This window comes from Euleptes europaea, chromosome 19 (assembly GCF_029931775.1).
Source record: "Euleptes europaea isolate rEulEur1 chromosome 19, rEulEur1.hap1, whole genome shotgun sequence".
NCBI lineage: Eukaryota > Metazoa > Chordata > Lepidosauria > Squamata > Sphaerodactylidae > Euleptes > Euleptes europaea.
The window spans coordinates 39,647,264-39,661,036 of NC_079330.1; positions in this window are offsets into that span (position 1 = coordinate 39,647,264).

The window sequence follows — 13,773 nt, forward strand, 5'->3', positions numbered from 1 at the left end:
AGTCGCAAGAGGAAGAGTTTGTGTTGTTGCTGGAGCCATCTCAAACCCTTACCCCGCCGTCCCCTCCCCGCAAGGTCCCTAGACAGCAAGAGTCTGCCCCAAGCACCTCCAGGCAGGTTGCTCCTGCGGCAACCTCCGTGCACAAGCCGCATGGGAGCCACTTCACATCCTCGGTTTGGAAGCATTTCGAAGTGGCAGAGGATGATACCCGCATTGCCGAGTGCCAGCTCTGCAGGGCGCGGGTGAGTCGAGGGAAAGATCTCAAGCATCTCTCGACCACCGCACTCCGGAACCATCTCCGGAAGCACCACAATGCGGTGCTGCTCCAGGAGGAGAGACAGGCTGGTACTTCGCTGACAAGGGTTCCCGGGGCCAGTGCACCGCCATCGTCTGCTGCTCTCCCCGTCGCACCCCGTGCTGCGACTCCCCTAGAAAAGACCCGCCAAACCACTCTTTCAGAGATGTTTGGTGTGGGGGATGGCGTCTGTAGGATGCCGAGAGGTGGGGTCAGAGCAGCCACGAAAAAGGCCACTCGTCTGCTCGGCGAAATGATTGCCGTGGACGATATGCCCTATCGTGTTGTTGAGAAGGTTGGATTCCGCAGACTCATCCAATTCTTTGCGCCCTGGTACAAGTTACCATCTCGCAACACAATGGCTACATCCATTGTGCCATCGTTGTACGAGGGCGCAAAGGCGCATGTGAGGGCACAGCTGTCGCGCGCTGCCGGCGGCACTGTGCACTTCACATCCGACATTTGGACAAGTCTGAATGCGGAATCTTTCATCTCCCTCACCGCGCATTGGTGGCAACCACAGGACCTCGTGGGTGGGGGAGGGGTGGGCAGCGTTAGGCAGGGAGACTGTCGCCGGCCCGGCTATTGCAAGGCCATGCTACACGCGGAGGAGTTCGCGGAGGCGCACACGGCGGCCAACATCGTCGCCGTCCTGAAGCCACACATCCAGAATTGGCTAGGCAGGGAAGTCACCATGGGATTCATGGTGACCGATGGTGGCGCAAACATCAGGGCGGCGGCAGGGCAATTGGGTGTTGAATCACGGATCTACTGTGCGGCCCATCTTCTCCACCTCGTGGTGAAAGATGCCCTGGGCCTCGGATCACAACCTGAATCCAAAATGGATGGGCAGACTCGCAACTTCCGGAAGCTCATGGTAAAATGCCGGCAGCTTGCAAGTCACTTCTCGCGCAGTCCAAAGGACAACTACGCACTGCGTGAGATGCAGGTCCGGGAAGGCGTGCCAGAGCACCATGTGAAGGGTGACGTCGACACGCGTTGGAACTCCACTTACGCCATGCTCGAGCGTTTGGTGGAGCAAAAGAGGGCCCTCAGAGCATTTTTTCTGGAATCAGAATCCGTGGGGTCTGAGCGGCAGCTCAACCAACGTGAGTGGCAGATTATTGCTCAGACTGTGCAAGTGCTTGAGCCCTTCAAGCATTGCACAGAGATGCTCTCCTCGGACACGGCTACGCTGGCTCTGTTCACCCCCATGGCCCACAGGCTCCGTGTTAGGATGAGGACCTTTCAGCAGCAGTTCCAGGAACAGGGAGAAGATCAGACAGCCTTGACCGGCCTAGTGACGAGGCTTCTTGAAGGAGTGTCCAACCGTCTGATGCCTGTCGCTCAGGAGCCGGTCTACATGTTGGCCAGCATGTGCGACCCGCGCATCAAGGGCAGCATTGCAGAGCGTTCCAGCGCGCTTCTGCGCTGGAGAGACAAGCTGTCCCAGCGAGTTGAGCGATTGCGGGCCCAACGGGGGATTGACACTGAGGAGGTGGAGAGGGAGGAAGACTCCCTTGTCACCCATCCCACTCCTTCAGCATCTTGTGCCGTCCCCCTGCAGGCCACCGCCTTGATGGCGATGGAGATGGACGTCATCGGGTGGGCAGTTGGCCCCTCCGAGGCTTTGTCTAAGCGCAGGAGACAGGACACGGGAGAAGCAATGGTAAGGGAGTACCTTTCTGAGCCCTACGAGCCACAGATGACGTGTCCGCTGACCTACTGGGCCGCGAAACAGTCAGTCTGGCCGGACCTCGCAGTCGTGGCCCAGAGGCTCCTCTCCTGCCCTCCTACGAGTGTCCAGAGTGAGCGGCTATTTTCTCATTTGGGTGAAGTTCTTCGCCCACAACGCGCAAGCCTGGCACCCTGGCACGCTGAGCAGTTGGCATTCCTAAAGGTCAACCTGCCCTTGTTTGGCTTCCCCGACCTGGACACTGAGGAAGGATGAGGTTAGAACAAGCGTGTTGTCACCGCATGTCCTCGTGGACTGTGTCGGTGGGAATCTGGTGAAGCGCTCTTTCCCGATTTAAAAAAAAAAAAAAAGGAAAGAGCAACCAATCCCCCTCTGCAGACTAATTTGACCACTGACTAGCCAAAACGAGGTCTAAAGCTGTAGTCAAGACTCAAACTCCGTGTGCTCTCTCACCTCTCTAATCACCTTCTCTTTATGTTTTTTTGCATCCCGGATGAGCTCTGGTGTTTCTTTCTTCTGGCTGACATCCTGGAGGCTTCTACTGCACCTGAGCTTCAGGCAAAGAAAGGTGAGACTTTATCTGGTTCATGGGCTTCCCCTGCCCGTTTTCTCCCCAAGCGTTCATGTGTCTGGTCAGGAATTCTCACTTTAGAACAACACGTAGCAGAAGGGGGACCCCTTCTCGCGCAATGCTCATGAGTTGCCATTTTAATGTTCGGGATTGGGCTGTGTGTGGAGGAAAGTCAGTGTAAGAATTAGGCCTGCAGCCACTTCTGCTCTGCTCCCCACCACTGCTCCTGATTCAAGTCCAGAAGCTTTCATCACGAATCGTTCCCCATTCTGATTTGGCTGGAGTAAAAAAAACCTGTCAGTGCTGAGGGACTAATTTCTGTAGAGTTGTGGCTGTTTGGCAGTCTGTCTCCCTTCCTCATTTCCCCTTTTTTTCCCCCTTCACAGGTCAGATTGTCCTTTCTGGCGTGAGCCATCCAGGAAGCCTCTACTGTCACTGAGCGCCATGTAATTGAAGTGTGGGCCTGATCTGTCGCGTGAGCTTCCACGCCTCTCATGACCCATTGGTTCTAAAGGAATAATGTTCCGGTTTTCCACCCAGGCCCAAAGGCCACACAGCATGGTGTGGGCCGCACCCATAAACGTTCATCACGCTTATGTGGGTGGGGGGGTGGTTCCCTTAACTCGAAGGCCAGTGATGACACCTTGGGCACGCACACTGAAAAGCTCCTCCGTCTGCACGCTGCTTGTTGATGTGTCGTACCGGAGAGGGCTGCCCTGGACACAGGCGCAGTAAAACCCCTCTCCCCCAATTGCTCTGAGGCCTTCCCTTAATGGTGTAAACCTTGGGTTTTTCTTTAAAAAGGAAACATTGGGGAAATGTCTGTAACCTTATGAGTCTTCCTGAGGACACTTGTGTAATGCCAAAGATTAACTTTTCCTTTATTAAAATTTAAAAATTTGAAAAAACCTCAATAAAACAACAGTTAAAACCGAACAAGTATAAATACAAAAACATTATTAAACTTGGTGTTCTCCTCTGGCTCCCCGTGGTTCTGGTTAGCGCCGCTCCTCCTCCAGGAGCGACACATGTTGCTCGAGGTTTTCCACTGCAGAGGGGGGGGGGAAACAGTGTTGACATGTCAGTTCACAACTTTACTGTGTTGAAAGGGGGGGTTGCAATGCCAGTATCAATGACTCTATGGGCAAAGCGTTTGCTGAACTGAGCCGCCACCCAAATCACAGCGCTCCTCAGGTCATAGCTCCCCAAGTAGCTTAAAATTTTCTTAGAAATAGAGAACTTTGAAAGCGTTCAGGAAGAACTGTAGAGCTATGCCCATGTTGCAGGTCATGTGTGGGTGATTTTTTTGGGGGGGGATTTGGAGAAGAGAACACAGATAGTTGCAGCCTGGCCACTTCTAAGCGAGTTAAGCAATGTGGGCTTCTACTGTGGTCCCTTATAATACAGAAAAATGGTTCAAATCACTGCAAGGACTCACCGGAGGCACGCAGTTCTCTCACCAACCCCCATATTTCGCACTGTGGCCCATGACCAGGGTATCTGTAAGAGGAAAAACTTGTTCAGTGAGATCGTTCGCATTGGGCGGCCGCCTTAATTTTCTGGTGGCGGTCAAATAGGGCAATAGTCCAGTGCAAACTTTAAGCCTTACACAAATAAGTGATGGGAGGGCATGAGCTTGAGTGTGCCACGGCTCACCGTCTTATCAGAAGAAGTGAACACTGGCTCACGAGAGATCATCCCCTCCAACCCCCCTTTTTTGCAAGGCTTCAAGGTGCTACTGTAATCTTGGGCTTGTAAATGGATAAAAACTTTAAATTGAAGTTAGGACCAGATGATTACATTGCGACATGTAGAAGCGGCCATTCATGGGGGAAGCATGCTGTGCGGGCAAATGCTCATAGGCTCAGTGAGTCTCCGCTAACTGCAGGCCAGAACACAGTCCGAGACACAGACTGTGTTTTTAAAGCTGCTGGAGGGTCGGAGGGTGATGGCAAGGGACACAGAAAGTGGGCCTTTGAGGAGTGTTAAATGATGGGAAACGTGGGGATGGCAACAACTCCTGTTACGGTCCTGCCCAGCCTACACTCCATACTCACCGCTCTTGGAGGCACTGCTGAATGCCCTGTTGCCCCGCCATGTCCATTTGGTTTTCCGCCTCTGGGGGGAGAGGGAGATAGAGAAGGACCGTGGTTACAATAATGCAAGGCCACCCAGAAATTGCGCTATGTGCCACTCTTAGACTTACGCTCCACAAGTGTGAGTAAGCGTTGAGCTGCTGCCCTCCTTGTCGAGTTGTGACGTTGGCTGGGAACCCCTGTTAATTTATCCAATTCAAGAATTTGCCTAAAACTGTTAAGTGATGTGGTATTGTCATTGGAAATCTCAGCAGGGTGGTTATTGTTACCCTGCTGAATCCTTCCATCTTCATTCAAACACTGTGGGAGCAGTTGCCAGGGGAGGGAAATTAATTGGCCGTCCCAACGGAGACCCCACCCACCGCTCAAAATACCAAGCTTTCCATTAAGGGTATGATTTCAGCATCCCGTTTCATGAGATCAGCATTCTGTGATGACGGGCAAATGCTGATGACATGAGAAGGGGCATTAGATGCGAGAGATCCCAAGTCGAGGGAAACATGGCACCCTGGCTTGTGCATGAAAATTGGCCAGGAATGTGATGCCCCCAGAATAAAAATTAAAAAAAAAATTTCTATGCTTCCCCGTGGTGTCCTCATACCTGGCCCATTATACAAAGCACTGCTTTGACACATTCACCTTTCACTGTTCATACCATGCACTCACTTGTAGAGTGCAATGATTTCAGAAGGGAGAAACCAATTTTTTCTAGCTTATCATGAAGACCCAGAGCTCATCTGACACAATAATCAACGATTTGACATGGACGCAGCACCAAAAAACCAGTAAGTGTTGCCTTTCAGAAAATTATTACAAAAGGCTTGGATGAAGCTTGGAGGAGAAGCTTGGATCCTCTCTGCCCCTGAGGCGGGGGCATAAAAAAAAACCCCCTTTAATTGACTCGCATCATGGGCCAGCAACCACGATGGGAAGAATGTAAAATTTTCTTCCTTTCTAGGCGCCGCTTGAGTGCCTGTGAAATTGATGTTTAGGAATGCAAGAAGGTAGGAACATAATAGAATATCCTGTGCACACTTGAGGTTGGGATGAGAAGGTGACACAGGGAATGCAATGTGCAGCTGGTGTGAGGGTGCAGGGTCTGGTTTGAAGAGTGCTTGGGTTATTAATCTTCTAGGCGTTAGCTTGAGATATCACATTGGATCTCCAGCACACTTTGAAAACAGTAAGCGGTAAAGGTCCTCACATTGGCACATAATCCCAAAGAATGCCCATGCACCCCAATCCCCACCCTCCTCATGCTCCACCCCTGAATCTCCAGGGAAACCCTCATCTGCACATTGGCAACCCTAACCGCAGTTTTGCTGAGATGACCGAGGTTCACCAGCATGCAGAGAAGGGGAAGTTAGAGTTGGGAATTCCCCCCCCCCAAAAAAGCCCTGAAAGGGAGAATGAGGGAGGGCAAGGTCATTCCATTGCATTCCATAAGCACCTTAAACTGGAAGACCAACCAGATTTGCAGAGTGTCATGTCTTCATTGTCTTGTGATCCCCCTGGTGTGAGGGTGGGAGCTTGGACTCTTCTTGAAATCTTACACCCCCGAAAATGGTAAAGGGCTTTCAATGGCAAACCCAAAAGTTAGAAGGAAGGTTGACTCTACCTGGAACTACAAGGTTACCTGAATTTGGAATTAAAGCCTGAGGCAGGACCAGATGTTCCCATTAAAATCTGAAAATGTACGTTGATGTCCCCTAATGTGTCATTAGGCCAACAAAACAAGCCCATCACCTAAAAACAAAAGGTCTTGGTAAAGCGATTGACTCACCCCTACGAGCGGCCAACTCTGCGCGGGCCGCATTCCGAACCTCCATCAGCCGGTCGTAGTGGGGTGGTAGTTCCCCCCCCAACAAGTCGAATATCTGGAGGGAGATGAATAGGAGGCTAAACTTCCTGTAGCAGGCGTTGGCGGTCCTCCGCGCATATCCCGCGCGAGAGAGAAGCCGCGCCACCCTGGTAAACAAGGGGCGTTGGGGGAGGTCGCTGAGGGTCACGTCAAAGGCCAGCCCATGACGGACAATGATCCTCAGCATCTCCTCGACCTCAACGCCCCTCCACTGCAGGGCGCGTCTTGCTCTCCCCGCCATGTTCGCGCACGAGGTCGGACTAGTGCTGGGGCGGAGCTACGCGCGGCGTGTTGGGGTGGGGTTGGGTTGGGGAATGACGGGAGTTGCCGGGCGGGAGATTTGAAAGTCTGTGAAAACACTTCCTCAGCGGGGGAGAGGGAGAGGGAGGTGGGGGAGCAAAGCTTTCTGTTCTCCTCCTCTTCCTTAACCAATATCGTTTCTCAGATTTTGGGGCGCTGGGGTTAGTGACTGACAGCTGGCCTGGCTGAGTTTCCGTTTCACCCTGCCACAAGGACAATTGTCCACGGTCTAACATTATTCTGCTACTGCAACTCCTTGGGTAGGTGTAGGGTACTTCTGCCTCGCCAGACGCCACAGACAGAACAGTCACGAACACCGGTCTGGACCAGAGGGTTTGGCACATGTCATTTAAACGGCCGGGACTCGAGTCGGGACTCCCGAGTGGGGAGCGCCGCTCGGCCCCTGACCGCGGCCGGCGATTTGACACCTGTCAAAACAATGTAGCTGTCACCTAAGCGAACGCTACCTGGTTTTCGGACTTCAAAAGAAGGTTGTGCTTTGAGTCGGACGTCCGTCTTTTGCGCGAGTGGGGGAAACACCACCACTTGGGGCGGGCAGCCTCTTCACTCAGTTTAGGCTGTCTGTAACGTGGACAGCGAGCTGGAGCGCAGCGCTAGCAGCCTGTGTGTGTGATGATCCATCGTCCCATCAAACGGCTTAGGCAACCACGGACCTCATTCTCAAAAGCTGGGAAGTCGCGTGTAATGGTCTTGAATCCAGCGTTACTTTCGCCCCCCCCTCCAAGGCTCTTTGCGACCGGGGCTTGACAAAAGCCTCCGGGCGGCGGCCAAAAAACTAAGTGGAAGATATGGACGGGAGAAAACACACACGGAGAAAAAAAAAGGAAGGGGGGCCACTGGTTTCCCTTCGCAACCACTTTTAGTTGTGCGATCGATGCTTATCTTTCGCGCCTCACCCCGGGCCCGGGGTGCGGTATGTGTGGATTGCGTGTGTGGGCAACAATTTCAGAAGGGAGAAACAAAATATTGCAAGGTTATCAAAAGCCTGCTTAACTATGCTGATAATTTTCCTTGGGTGTTGGTTGAAACGACAGCTCAACAAGCTGAGGGTCGTCAATCGCACAACCAACTAGCATATAAGCCGCTCTAAAAGGATGGGAGGAGGGGAGGAAATTGAACTCTCTAAGTATCCACCCCCCCTTTTCTTCCTTTCTGTCATCCGATTTTAAAGCGGTTTTTTTTATTATTAAGTTAATTTTGTGTATTGTGTGTGTGCAAAGGCATCATATGAATTGTAGTCCTCCTCACCAGGGAAGGTGAGACAGCCCCATCCCAAAGAGACTCCCCCCTCCCAAAGAGACAGCCCCAGCATTCCAAAGTCCACTCTAGTTAGAAAGAAGGGAGCAACCCCCCCTCCCATCGTCTCAAGATCTATTCTTTAACAGTGAAGGAGGGGTTGTTATTGGCCAAACCCCGAGGACAAAAATTAAAAAGGTTTTTTTTGAGGATTAGCTCCGCTGGCGGCGTGTCGTCGCACCCACCGTAAAGGCGGGAGCCTCCGTGCAACGACCGATTTCAGGCTAATGAAGGATAGCCGTGCAAAGGCGGGGGAGAAAAAAACTGTGGGAAAACCAATAGGAAAACGCAAGGGTGGGGTGCGCTAACGCTCGGGCCATCCTGGTTTTGGACGGCCCACCCACCAATGCAGGAAAGCCTCCCACCACCACCGCATGGTCTCCCAAAGACACCCACCCTGAGATCACAGGGACCCCTTTCCCTCGACAAACAAAAGCACCCCTGGCAGACCAGCACCTCCCGTGGTCTGAAGAACCTGTCGCTATCTCTTTAACGGACAGCACCTTGACTGGATACCTGTCCAAACACCAGGAGCACTCAGATACCCTTCATGCCCCTGGACATAAAAATTTGCATACACCTAACCCTCTGGTGCAGACCGAGATTGCGCATTTTGAGCTTGAAGGGCCCTGGCCCCCTCCCCTGGAGCATACCAAGGCAACTGATAGGAAATCTATGTTGCTGTGTTTGTGATTCTATCTTTTACCAGTATAGGAGAGGTCCCCCCCCGAGAAGGCGATTCCGGCCCCTGTGGAATCGCCCTGTCAGGAAGAGACCTCAAGGTCCTGGTTACATAGTTAGCCCGCTCAGTGGGCTGACTATCCAAAACCAGAAAGGCCCGAGCGCAATCCAAGAGACCCTCACGGGTCTAGTGGGAGGACCGCATTTACTGGTGGGTGCGAGGACATGCCACCAGGGAGAATTAGCTCACAGCTAATGGAGTGCACCTCGGTCTGACTTGGTGCCCTAGCCCCGGTTACCTTCTGCAGACTGTGTCCACTGTCCAACTAAACCTCTCGTCCAATTTTTTTTCTCATATGTGTAAGAATAAGAAACCAGGAAGCCTCACATGCACATGGATATAGGAATGTTATTAAAAATGCTTTATCAATGGAAGTGTAAATTTATTGTGTACCAGGATGCCTCTCGCCATATGCAAATGCCTCTCCTCCCCCAAAAAACGCCTCCCGGCTCCAACGTGATATCCCTAAAGGAAGGTCCGCAGCTCAAAAGGCCGCGAGAACAGGGAGGATTAACACACCTCCCCTTACGGAGAAGTCCGAGAAAGGCCGATCTCTGCCGAAGGGACTGCACCCTGCCCCTCTCCCTCATCTGTTAAGTCTGTTCTTTGACATAAATGGGCGGGACTACCATTTTTCGGCTTGCCCCTTTGGAAAAATTGGCTGGGAACAGTCAGGATCAGGAAATTGATGGCATTTTCACTATGGTGCTCGCGGGAATGGAACTGCCAGATCTGGCCTATGCCCTGGAAGCCCAGGCGAGTTATCGTCAGGCCGGTTTTGGACCACCAGCCCACGGCCAGCACTAGGCCGGCTCGGTAAAGAGTAGGGGCTAGAAAGTCGTCCGGAACAAGGGCACCTGTAGACGCACCTGTCATGGCGACCGACAAAAAATTGCAAGCAGCCCACACTAAGAAGGTCAGAGACAGACCCAATCCCCCGCACATGCCCCTGCAGGTCTCCAAACGGAGCACCTGATATGTAGCCGCACTAGGAGTCCCCTCCCCACCACACAGCCACAGGTGCCCCTACCCAGCATGCCAGTATGCTCGCCAATTTGCATACGACAGCCCCTCCAGCCCTGAGACAGTAATTGTGCATATATGTCTTACTGCATGTGTTTTATGTGTATTTTGTTTGATCTATCTTTTACCAAGTATATTGAGGCCCTTCCCGAGGACGCGATTCCAGCCTGACCAAATGGAATCGCGTCGTTAGTCAGAGCCTCGACGGTTCGCCTGGATTAACCCACACGGCGGGATCATCCGGTCCGAAACCAGAATGGCGCGAGTGTCAGCCAACGAGGTCACCTTTCGTGACTCGCCGGATAGGCGCCACCCCCGAGAGCTCCCATAGTGAAAACTGCGCAAGCGCGAGTCCTCATGATTGATGAATGGCTATGCAAGGCGAGGGCATCCACTACAGTAGATCAGCCCTAAAAGGATATAGTGGACACAAAACCAGTGCACAGGAAGGGTCCCCGGAATCCCGGACAAAGAGACCCCTTGATGACAGGCAGAGGTGCCAGAGTGAAATGATATAGTAATCTTATTGTGCCCCTAGCATGTCCATGGATCCAACCAGATTGCCTTGCAAGGCAGTATGTAAATCACCCCACGCCCCCTTAGCCAGGCCATCCCATTACCAACCCCCGAGACAGGCCAGGCCCCAAAGAGTGCTACCGAAGAAGCCCGAAGATAGCCGAGCCCAGCCGATTGCCAACGGAAGAGGCAAAGAAGTCTTTTTTTTAGGCCCCCTCCCCCTTACTGTGGGGAGGAGCGAATTGCGCTAAATCATGTCTACCTCACCCTTCTGCTAGGAGGGGAACGAGATTTTCTGCTGAACAAATGCCTGTAAACCAGCGGCATGTCTTCCTAATTTTTTTTATTATTTGTAACTTTAAAAAGGATAAAAAAAATTTCCTTCTAAATTTTAAAATCTGACAGCCCCGCGTAAGGTTTTTTCTTTGTATCCTATGCACACTGTTCTGACTCCATGTATATTAATGTAGTCTGTTAGTTTAGCAATCTAAGGTTGTCTTTATAAAAAAAGGAATGTTTTATTTGGTATTGTAAAATTAACCGGATGCTTTGACTTATGCACCCATGCATCCGCCACGGAATACGGTCTAAAATTTAACCATGCACACTTCTTGAGAGGTTGTTGTCCAACCTCCCTAGCCGGCCCACGTTTTTAATCTAAGATTTTAGTATAGTACCAATGGTTCCCAACACCATTGGCCAACACAACCCGACCCCGTTGTCCCCAAGCAAGACTTCAATCAACACGTGTAAAGTGTGCCGCCATTTCAGACGTTGTCTTCAGGCGGCAAGGAGGGGAAATGATAGCAGACGGGCCTGCCTAAATCTCCAGGACTGGACCTGGCAACCCGGTATGCAAAAGCACTGCTTTCCAGCCGCGCGCCCGCCTCAAACGCTACTGTGAGTGAAGTCGCGGCGGGCGCGGCTTTTTTGAAACTGACACAGCCGCTCTCACCAGCCCGGTCCGCCATCTGGATGTAACAAGACGAAGACGCCAAGCCAAGGGCCGTTTCTTGTGAGGCTGAGAGGAGCCAGGTTCCAGTAAAACCTCCGTTCCAGTAGCAGCCATTTCGCAGAGAGCTCAGCTGACGTGACACAACCACACACGTACTCAATGCGAGCTGCTCCCCCTCCCAACTTCCTCCGATGCTCAATGGGTTGTTGCACTGCAGTGATTCTGTCTGTGTCGCCACAGACAGACAGAACTGTCACGATTCTCACGAACACCGGTCTGGACCAGAGGGTTTGGCACATGTCAATTTCACGGCCGGGAGCGCTCGGTCTCTGACGGCGGCCGTCGATTTGACTGCTGTCAAACACTTGCTTTCACCTAAGCGAACGCTGCCTGGTTTTCTGATTTAAACAGAAGGTTGGGCTTTGAGTTGGACGTCCGACTTTTGCGGGGGGGGGAATCACCTTACAGTGATGTTTCAGAAGCCCCCACACTTGGGGCGGGCGGGCAGCTTCTTCACTCAGTTAGGCTGTCCGTAACGTCGTGGACGTGGACAGCTGAGCTGGAGCGCAGCGCTTGCAGGCTGCAGCCTGTGTGTGTGATGATCCATCGTCCCATCAAACGGCTTAGGCAACCACGGACCTCATTCTCAAATGCTGGGGAAGTCGCGTGTAATGGTCTTGAATCCAGCGTTACTTCCGCCCCCGACCCCCGGCTCCAACCTTTGCAACCGGGGATTGACAAAAGCCGCCGGGCGGCGGCCAAAAAACAAAGTGGGAGTGGGAGATAATAGACGGGGGAGAAAACACACACACAGAGAGAAAACAGGAAGGGGGGCCAATCATTTCCCTTCAAGTTCAACCACTTTTAGTCGTGAGGTGCGATGCTTATCTTTCGCGCCTCACCCCGGTCCCGGGATGCAGTACGTGGATTGCGTGTGTGGGCTCTCAAAGTCCAATGTGTTACAGTGATTTGTGCAAACTTGATGCAGCTGAGCAGCCGAGCCGAGTAACTTGAGTCACGGTCCGTCAATTCTATGCTTTGCGATGGGCAGTGGGGGGGGGGTTCCCGGATCCATATCTCGACTCCCTGGGAACCCATCGTTACCAAACTTGGCGTTCCTTTCATTTAGGGTCAAAATCAGCCATGCTGGAAGTTTTGGACGTCCCGCTCAAAATATGCCCCTCCCCACGCAGCCGCCGACCGAGACTCAGTGGTCTGGCAATATTCGGCCGAATTTTTCTCCGAACTTTGAATTCCGGCCGAATTAAACGGATCCGAAGTGGGGGAGTTCGGAATTCGGCACGTACCGAACCCACAAGGGCCGGATTTGGCCGAATCCGAACTGTACCGAATTTTTTTTTTTTGACAGCCCTAGTCTGTGAGAGCGGGGGAAGGAACTCTTTCCCAAACCACCTTCCCTTTGAAGCTTGCTCACTGATGGCCCATCTGTCTCCACTGTGACACATCCTGTCACACCTTAGCCCTCGCTGCCTCTGAGAATCTCCTGATAATTTGCATTCACTGCAGGAATACAACTTATCTCATGTCTTCAAAGAGTTGGCTAGTGACATGACAAATATGAAATTGGTTTATTGTTTTCCTGAAGAATTCATTGGCTGACTGATCACCAGCTGGTGAGTTCGAAAGGTATAAGAATAAACTTCTTTTGATAGATGTATGGAGTTTTGGGGACACGCTGGCATGACCTCATGCTGCATCACTCTGTGATCACTCTGCCCCAGGGAGAAGGGCCAAGATGGGAATGAACCTTACAATTGGAAATCTGGTAACGACTTGGAAGCAAGTCCTTTTGTCTCTGTAACCTCTCATAAGCTTTGCCTAAATGCCTAGGAATTACTGTGTAGTTAGCAATTGATAGTCTTTCTTATTTTATGCTATTTTGCCTCACGAATATATTTCTTTCTGTAATGAGCACATTTCTTTAGAATAAAAATCTTTGACTTTACTTTAAAGTCTGCGAAACCCTTTTTGGTCTCAGGGCAAAATCTAAGTGTCTGAATGCGTGTGTGCGTGTGTGTGAAAACCACCTACCTTTTGTAACTTTGGTTGACAGATACTCTCCCTGACAGAGCCTCTACTCTGCAGGGCTGTCACTGTCTTTTTGGCCTTTTGGAAACTAGCTGGGGAAGAGTTGCTCTTAGCTCCTCCCTGGGAAAGCTAGCCTTTTGGAACTAAGAGCTGGTGGCAGAATCTACCTACATTGTGCTTCAGGTGGAATCCTGAAGCCCAGTGGGAAGTTTGGGTTTCTTAGTAAAACATTTGGCAACTTTTGACCCAAAGAGGAACCGACTTGCTGGAGAGCAGGCCGGACCTCCTCGACACCTGGCTTTTCCAAAAAAGAGAAAACAAGGTGGAGGAAGATCTTGGTCCCTGAACAACG